The following is an 8,844-nucleotide window of genomic DNA, read 5'->3' on the forward strand; positions in this document are numbered from 1 at the left end:
GACACTTTCGTGCGTGGCTACCATCTGCTCCGTGGTGAGTAGGTGTGACAGGGCATACCTTGATCCAAGACATGCAATTTGATTATAAGCTGAAACAGCAACAAAACAAAGAGCTTTTTCGATTGGCTCTGGTAATTTCGGCTACGAAGTGTCCTGAAGGCATGTGTACGCACCAGACATAGATATTAAGAAAATTTGTGGTCAACGGAGCACGTTGTTTGAAAACAAATCATAAAATCACCGGAATTGTAAACACGGGAATAATGCATGAGATTATAAACCGTGTGTACAGAGTTATACATCATTCTTTGAAAAAGATGAAATTACAAACAGTTTGAGTAGCTTATGCGCTTCAAAAGTGCGATGAATTATAAAGGAAAACGGTAATCTCTCTCTCTCTCTCTCTCTCTCTCTCTCTCTCTCTCTCTCTCTCTCTCTCTCTCTCAGCTCTGTCATCCAAAACCTATCCTACAAAGCAAAGTGTGGAATACGCTTTTAACGTGTTAGTCCTTAATTCGTGGTTGCCGAATTTGTTCAATTGATTGCCAAATGATAAAAAGAGAAATGTACATTTTCGATTTAATCTTGGTTAATGTGAGGTTTTTTGTTACAAATGCTCTTGCGACTTTCCAGTCAGGAATTGCGGACAGTTGACCCTTGTTGCAATAGAGATAACCATTATATTTTCATGCACGTCTCATACAATAGTAGTAGTTTGTTTTGATCGCTGACGTCATTAATATGTAAATAGATGCCGTAGGTTGTCATTTCAAATCACACTGAAAATGCATCTCATTGGAGTGTTATTGGATACATAAGGGATGCAGGGGCATCTAGGTGACCTGTTTTGAGCAAATTTACAAAGAGGTGTTTTACAAACAAATATACAGTCCTAGGGTTTTTTGAACAAGTTAATTTCGTATTGAAAATAGAAGCTGCTCTCAACTACTGCCACCCTCCCTTCGATTCCACAATTCCCCCCTTCCGCTTACTAGTTTTGCTGCCCCTCGAGGAAAACTCTCCACAGGAAGGAAAACTTCACTGGGTGTCGCATTAGTAGTCTTGTAGACACTGACTATTTCCATAATTGTTTTCCATAAAAATGTCAAGTTAATCAATTTGTTTCTCGGTTACACCTCAACACATGTATGCACTCAATCAACTACCAGTACAACCATCTACTGAGTCCCTTCAAAGAGTATTTTCAAAGTCCACAATTTATTTTGGCATGTCAGGCTTGCCCTACATGTCAGTGCAGCTCTTATGTATTCAAATTAGGAATACTGGCGTAAATTTATCGAAGGCTAAAGCAAAGAAGAAAATCGTAAGTTCAATGGCAAAATCGCCAACACAGCGCACCATTCTCTTCAGATCCAATGGCGATCATGTTGCAGGCTTTATTACACATACCTTGAAATCTACCTTGGACATGGACAAACATAATTTGACTTTTGGTAGCACTGATCAATTACCCTACGGGAAAGCTTAAAGCTTATCCTGCCAATTTCATACATGCCGGAAACGCAGCCTAAAACTCACATATGGCCAGAATGTGACTAAACACATTTTACCAGAGTGACAGAAAGACAAAGTTGACGTCAATCGATGACGACAGAAATTTTAATGAAAAATCTAATCTGACAGCCGCAGCGATTTATGCCGACGTTATTGCACACTTTTAGTATGGATGGATCTGGTGCCATGGCAACACTGTCGAGGATAATCAGAAACCCATCGAAACAAGTCGACGTGTCTTGCATATTATAAACTGATGAGTGGCATTAGTAATTAGAGGTGATAACGACCAGTCTGGGTATTGTCAGTGGATATCAGATATTATTCGTCAAAAGTTGCACATTTAGGGGGAACTGACAGTAGAGCGAAACGTAACATTTTCAAACGTCATTTGCACTTCTATAACGTCACACAGTCTGTAGTTATTAATCTAGCAACGTTTTGATTTCACTATCGTCAGTTTTCTCACAAATCAGGTCCTACAAAAGTCATATTTAGGCCATTTAAAGAAAATTCTTTGTTTTCCGTCCTTGGACTTTTTATAAGCCTACCAGCCAGCCACGGATAAAAACAAACACAGGCAAACAACAAAAGTGTATAAAACACATGCTCAAGTTTAATTTGGTTGCCTTTGGAAAAATAATATTTTTATTTGTAATAGTGTTTAACACTGTGGTTTGTTTCTTATTTTTCTGTGAAAACCTACCAGCTCTGGACGGCAAACAAAGAATTTTACTTAAGACACCTAAGCTTACTGGACATTACACACTCCACTAGCAGCCACTGTTCAGCTAGTTAACTCTACGTATAAAGGGATGTCATTCCATTTGGGGGAACTGGAGTGACAGATACATTGTAGCGCTGGCTGACACAAGTATGGATACATCGTTACACCCACACGTCATGAAAGTAAGTATACACAGATATGTACATGTATTTGAATGAACATATGGTTATTATTTTGAATGCAACGATATCAATCCTATTCTTTGTGCAGATATTCACCGCATTCAGGTTTATTGTTATGGTAGTACCAATCTGAAACACAAAGTTTCAAAGTTTTGCCAGTAGCTGTCCTTCTATCCAATTGCGGTTTCCGACTTTTCTTTTCTTTTTTGGTCTGAGTAGAGAGTGACGGACACTGCGTCGTCTACGTGTTCAAACACATGACCAGTCACCTCGCCGGCTTTTGCAGTAGCTCAGGGCTCGTGTGTGCTTGGCTGCCATCTGTTTGTTGGCACGTAGACAGGGCATACTTCGATGTCAGGTATTTAATAGAAAACACATGCCATTTGGTATTAGCTTGAAGAGCAACAAAACACACATCCGTTTTGATTAGCTCGGGTAATTTAAGGCATGAGCAGTTTCAGATGCACTTTGTACGCACTAAACTGTAGTCCATTGGGCACTTTCTGTTAGACTATGTCCTAAACATCGCCTATCATTGTCATCCTGATATTATGCATTCAAAAAATAAACCACTTGTACATAATTTTAAACAATGCGTCATTCGTTAAAAGAACGAGGTTCCCAGGTTTGACAGTTTAAGTAGCTTATAAGCTTAAAATCTTCCTTTGAATAAAAAATAGGGAAAGTAATATGAAATTTCGCAGAAAAATTGATCGTAGCAGACATTGAAATGAAATATGCTTTAATGATGTTTGAGGAAGACAAATCTCTGTTCAGACGTGTCCAGTGCAAACAAAATAGAATAATATTGATAGAAGATGAAAAATTACTCTCTCTCTCTCTCTCTCTCTCTCTCTCTCTCTCTCTCTCTCTCTCTCTCTCTCTCTCTCCCTTCATATAAACACTCTGTAACCTTCAACAAATGCTATTTGTAAAGTACACTAAACTTTAAAGCCTTGAGTCTTAAGTCCTGAAGCAAGATAAACACTCAATGGCATGCAAATATGTTTACACCAAATACATTTTATCTTGACAGAACATATACATTTTGAGCAATACAGTGCTCTTAAAATTTTGCTGCATTTTTCCACTGTCCGGATATTGCAATTTTTCGACAGGTTTTCTTTTCTTTTCAAAGTTCTTCTATTTTTTTCGACAGAAATGCCGTCTTAGGTCTTCAGCTTACTTGCCTTTACTATGTTATGGTATTTCATATAATCACCTCTGACTAGAATAATTTATTTGCCTGGTGAATGGTACACCATATGTACCGGTACTGTTGCTTTGTGGAGTGCCTGTGGTTGGTCCGAAAGAAAACTTTTAGCCACTGTGGTGCAACAGTCACTCCAGATTCAACCTTCTTGATCGGTCAAAAAAGCCTGAGTATTGGCAGTAACAGGGAGTAAACGAGAACAATGTGTCCACTCACTAGCTCGTGTTTCGATTCTCAGACCTTCAATCCTTCCATACAAGTAAGTGGCCGCAATATCAAGCCATACAAAACGTTTGCGTCGACTCCCTAAACCGTGGTTCGCAAAAAAATTAGTAGCTTTGATTACTGAAAAGCAAGCGTCCATCAGGCAAGAGTTCACGTAGTTTCAAGAGTTTTAAAAAGTGTACCGTCTCTAAATCTACCGGTACAAATTGTATAATATGTCTTTTAAGTTTAAACATTATGCATTGTAGATTCGCATATTGAGGATGTCATTAAGGTAGACGCTAGACTCTGAGCCTTTGGTCGGTTAAAGTGAACTCTCGCCGCCTCGCCTTTCTCAGCCCGATCGTTGAGGGGGCGTGAGAATAAAAAAACGTTGTCTGAGTTTTTCAAATGCCCAAATAAACTCATAAGGCGTTCAATGCCTCCCCCCTCCCGACTTGCAATATATTTGAAATTCCCCGCTAAGGGACTGGGCAGAAATTACAGGGGGAAGGCCGGTGTTTTTGGCCGTAGTTCGCAATTGTTTTTGCGCAAGCATTTTTGAAGGGCCATGGAATTTCACGCGTGCCTTTGAGGAAGGGTCACATTTATTGCTCAACTATCAGAAGGCAACATGTGGCCGATATAGTATTACGTCCAAAAATATCAAATCATAATACAAGGGAGTCTATTGGGCAAACAAATTAGCCTAAAAACCAAGTTATGTATTTATCTTTATCACATGCACAAGCCAAGTTTGTCGTCTCCGAACAAAAAATACGGGATTTATTCTCTGGTCGTTCTACGTCACGACAACCCGCGTCTATGTCATAAATTTTTGTGCGTCGGACCTTTTTTTTTTGTCGATCTTCGGTGTGCTCGTAAACATGTAAACAAACAACATGGCGGCCGATGTTTCTCCCACGATCAAAAGTCATGTAATGAAATCGATATTTTCACAGACTACGACATTACTAATCCGAACAATGTAAACACAAGAGTGTACCGCCTGTATATTCCGAAGGAATTAAGTGAATAATTTGCGGAAACAACGAACTCGAAGCTGGTCGCGTATACCGTATACCGTTGGTTCCGTACGCAGTGCAAACAGGGTCAGGCGCGACGTTTACAGTGTTCGCGCCGTCGAGATTCAGTCGATATTTGTTCCCGAAAAATAGCGTATCTTCGTCTGTGATAAATTTCTAGGACTATGCTATCTTTGAAATAGAGTATAACTTTGCGGAAGATAGCCTACGTGTAGACCAAGAGCTGTCAATGTCATTTCCTCCACACACGAACGAACGTGACCACTAACGCACACGACGGACGACTGGAAATGATTGACAACTTGTGCACGGCGTACTGATATTATTCCTAAAGTAGTTCAAAAGTTTAAACGCGGAATCGTCATGGAAAACTTATTTTATTTTGCAAAAAATGACGAATTCTTGGCTTGTGCATGTGATAAGTATATTATTCCCTAATATTTTTCTTCGTTCAGCTCGGAAAATACTCGTGACGTAATGACCGTGTCACCACTCGTCTCCGACTCGTGGTGACACGGTCATTACGTCACTCGTATTTTCCTTCGCTGAACGAAGAAAAATATTAGGGAATAATATCTAAATATTTGATGATTTATGTAGAGTACTTTGCTTGAAGTGGTACGTAAAAAGTGCATATGTACAGAAAATTTGATACTTGGATTCCATCATCAATGTTGATTCACTATAGTCTATGGGATAACTGTAAGCATATTTTCCCAATATAAAACTAGCAATATATGTGCATTTATAGACGTTTGATAATTGACATAAATGTACTTGATTACAATAGGATGGTTATAACTCTTATGTATACAAGAACTTTGATTTTGGAATTTCACCGAAAATCGCACATGGTTGAATCCATTATACATTGTAGTAAATACTAGTACATGAGAAAACTATTAACATTTTTTCCAACATAAAATAAGCAACATCGGTGCATTTATACAAGCTTGATAATTAATATAAATGTACTAGATGAGACTAGGGTAGTTACAAGGGTACATACGTACAAGAAATTCGATTTTGAAATTTCACTGAAAATGCTTATGGAATTCCATCCAAAAATATTAATTCACTTCTCGTGGTAGTCTATTAGTAAACTATTCAATACTTTCCCCGACAAAATTTGCTATATCTCTGCATTTATGTATAAATGTTGTTAAATATTGACTCTTTGGCAGTAATAAGTTTCTTGATAAACCATAATTGTGATGTCTGTACAATTACACGCCGAACTATAAATTAAACTAAATAACAGCTACAGCTATTGTCCGTTTTGCGATCACATGGAAAAGGTTTGGAAACAGGATGGCATCCCTAACCTGTCAGGAAAACTGGCCACAATTAACATTATTGTATGAAAAGGAAGCTGTACCTTTTGGTCAAGCATGTATGTTTTGTTCTGTGTATCGACTGCAGCGTCTTGTTCTATTCCCCGCAGCATGCTAGAATAACATATACATTCTGTTTGGCAAATATTGTGTATATGTGTAAAGATCATTGTTCTTGATGAAAAATAGATTCTACTCGGTACTTGAATTCAATTTTAAACAGCAACAATGCTGACTGTACACATATGTTGATAAGTTAAAAAGTGGACTTTTCATTACGCTTCTGCGATTAAACTGCAGTGGATACACAAACCACCAAATTAGCCAAACGTTATACCTATAAATTGACGACCAAACACATATTTAATATCAGTAAGAGACACTCGTGTTTTAAGTCCCCCTTTAAGTCCCAAATCTTTTTAAATTGCCCCCCCCCCGACATACCCTTGACATTTTCAAATCCCCCGTCATTTCTCCCGCCCTCTCCAGAGTTGTTTGTAAATGCAGCCTCACAATGATCCAAAGATTTTGCAAAACATCAAGTTCATAGATAGCTGTACTGGTTATATGATATTTGTCAAATGAATTACCCCAAATGTCAAATGTACTCAGATGTACTCAAAGTTCTTTCTAACGAACGATCATCTTCGTTTACGTCCAAATGCGCAAATATGCCTCCAGGATATAAACACTACTCATCAAACTTTATCCAGGGCACTTAACAAGTCCTATCTTCGCTATATGCGAAATGTATGTATTGTTAATTGCACGAGTAGGTGTGCTGTTACAGTTGTAATCACCACACTTATGGTCAGGAACTTGTAAACGTCACGAGGCCTAAGGCCGAGTGATGTTTACAAGTTCCTGACCATAAGTGTGGTGATTACAACTGTAACAGCTCACCTACGAGGTGCGATTAACGACTTATACCACGAAAAACAGGCCAATCTTCTCTTAAATTTGAAAATTACTGTCAATAAATCGTCTACTTTTGATTTGAACACCCACAATGGAATGGAGTGACCCATTGTACGTCGAAAGGTTCACAGAGGTCATTATGCACCTGGCATGCGAGTTTGGGAGAATGACCTATCCCAGACAAGTAGGACAAGCGCTCTGGTCAACTGCAAATCTGCATTTGAATAAGGGCTACAGAGTGGTATAATGCACCTGTGTAGAAGTAAACTATTTTAGTTTGATTGGTTAAATAAAATGGCTTGCCTTACTCTATCTTGTTGGCTATTGGCTAGCGAGAAGGAATTCAATCTGTAGATGCATGTGATTGCCTCGTGGATGCATCAGGCTTTCAATACCATTTTCGTGTTTTCGACTGGTCAAGATGGACCTTGTCAACTTGTCTGATCTGATGACCCTAGAGTTCCATGGACGGCCATGTAAAAACAACCAAAGTGGATTTTACACGGGCAAACTGCCCTATAAGAGCAGCCGCTACTACGGAGCGCATAAAATCCACGATGTGTACTTCAACTTATAAAAAAGTACTTGGCGATGATAACACCGGACGGGATGATACTATCGATGACCCTTGCCAAGGGATAATCAAGTTCTCCTGCCAGAAAATATACGTCTTTACACAAAGCAAATGTGCAAGATGGCTTGGCCAGACTGCCAGCACACTGGATATTCTGGCAAGGTAATTTATTCTTTTACTAAAATATTTATACACAAAACGAATTCTGTAAAGTTATTAAATTAAATTCATCGACCAAAAAAATCTGTTGTGTGTGCGGCAGTATCACAGAATTTCTTTCGACTATTCCACAAACATTACAAACGGGCTGTACTTATTTCCATGATATTTGTCACATATGTCTTGTGTTTGATAATTTCAGGTGAATGCGGCAACATCTCTGTACCATCAGGGATTCGATGAGCAGCTTATCAAAGAACAAACAAGTCACAGATCAGATGACGGTTTACGCGCCTCAAATGTATGTCTACTGCACAACAAAAGCATGTGTCGAATATATTACTACCACCTCCATCTAGTGTTAAATCAGAGGAATCTGTAAGTAAACCAGTTTCTTAAGTTACGACAAAACAATGTAACAAAACAGACAAGATTGGTCCAACCCTAGAAGACGCCGAATCTAAAGATGGACAGTCTACATACAAATCATGTTGCTTACATTGAGCATGGTCCAAAGAAAGTTAAAATTGAATTATAAAATGTGATGCTATAACATATCAGTTGAACAAATTGTCTCCATTTTGTTATTGAATGTGTGTGAATGCTTTAGACATCTCGATTTGACCTATTGTTCTCTTGCAAATTAGTAATCAGTCATACTTTTTTCATATTTAAATAAGTAATCACTACACTTTTATTGATATGGATAATGATTTTCTTTCATTAAAGTGTGGTGATTACTTATTTACATATGAATAAAAGTATGACTGTTTACTTATTTTGTATAAGAACAATAGGTGTCAGTCGTGTTTTCAGGGATAAATGGATGGCAAGAACAATAGGTCACATGACCTGGAGTGGTATAACATGAACAAAATGACACATAAAGATGTTCATAACGCTTTAATCATTTCCCTTGGCTGATTTCTCAATTACCATACATGGAAGATTGAACAGTTCAAACGCCTTCGC

Source organism: Ptychodera flava, chromosome 16, assembly GCF_041260155.1.
Source record: "Ptychodera flava strain L36383 chromosome 16, AS_Pfla_20210202, whole genome shotgun sequence".
Lineage (NCBI taxonomy): Eukaryota > Metazoa > Hemichordata > Enteropneusta > Ptychoderidae > Ptychodera > Ptychodera flava.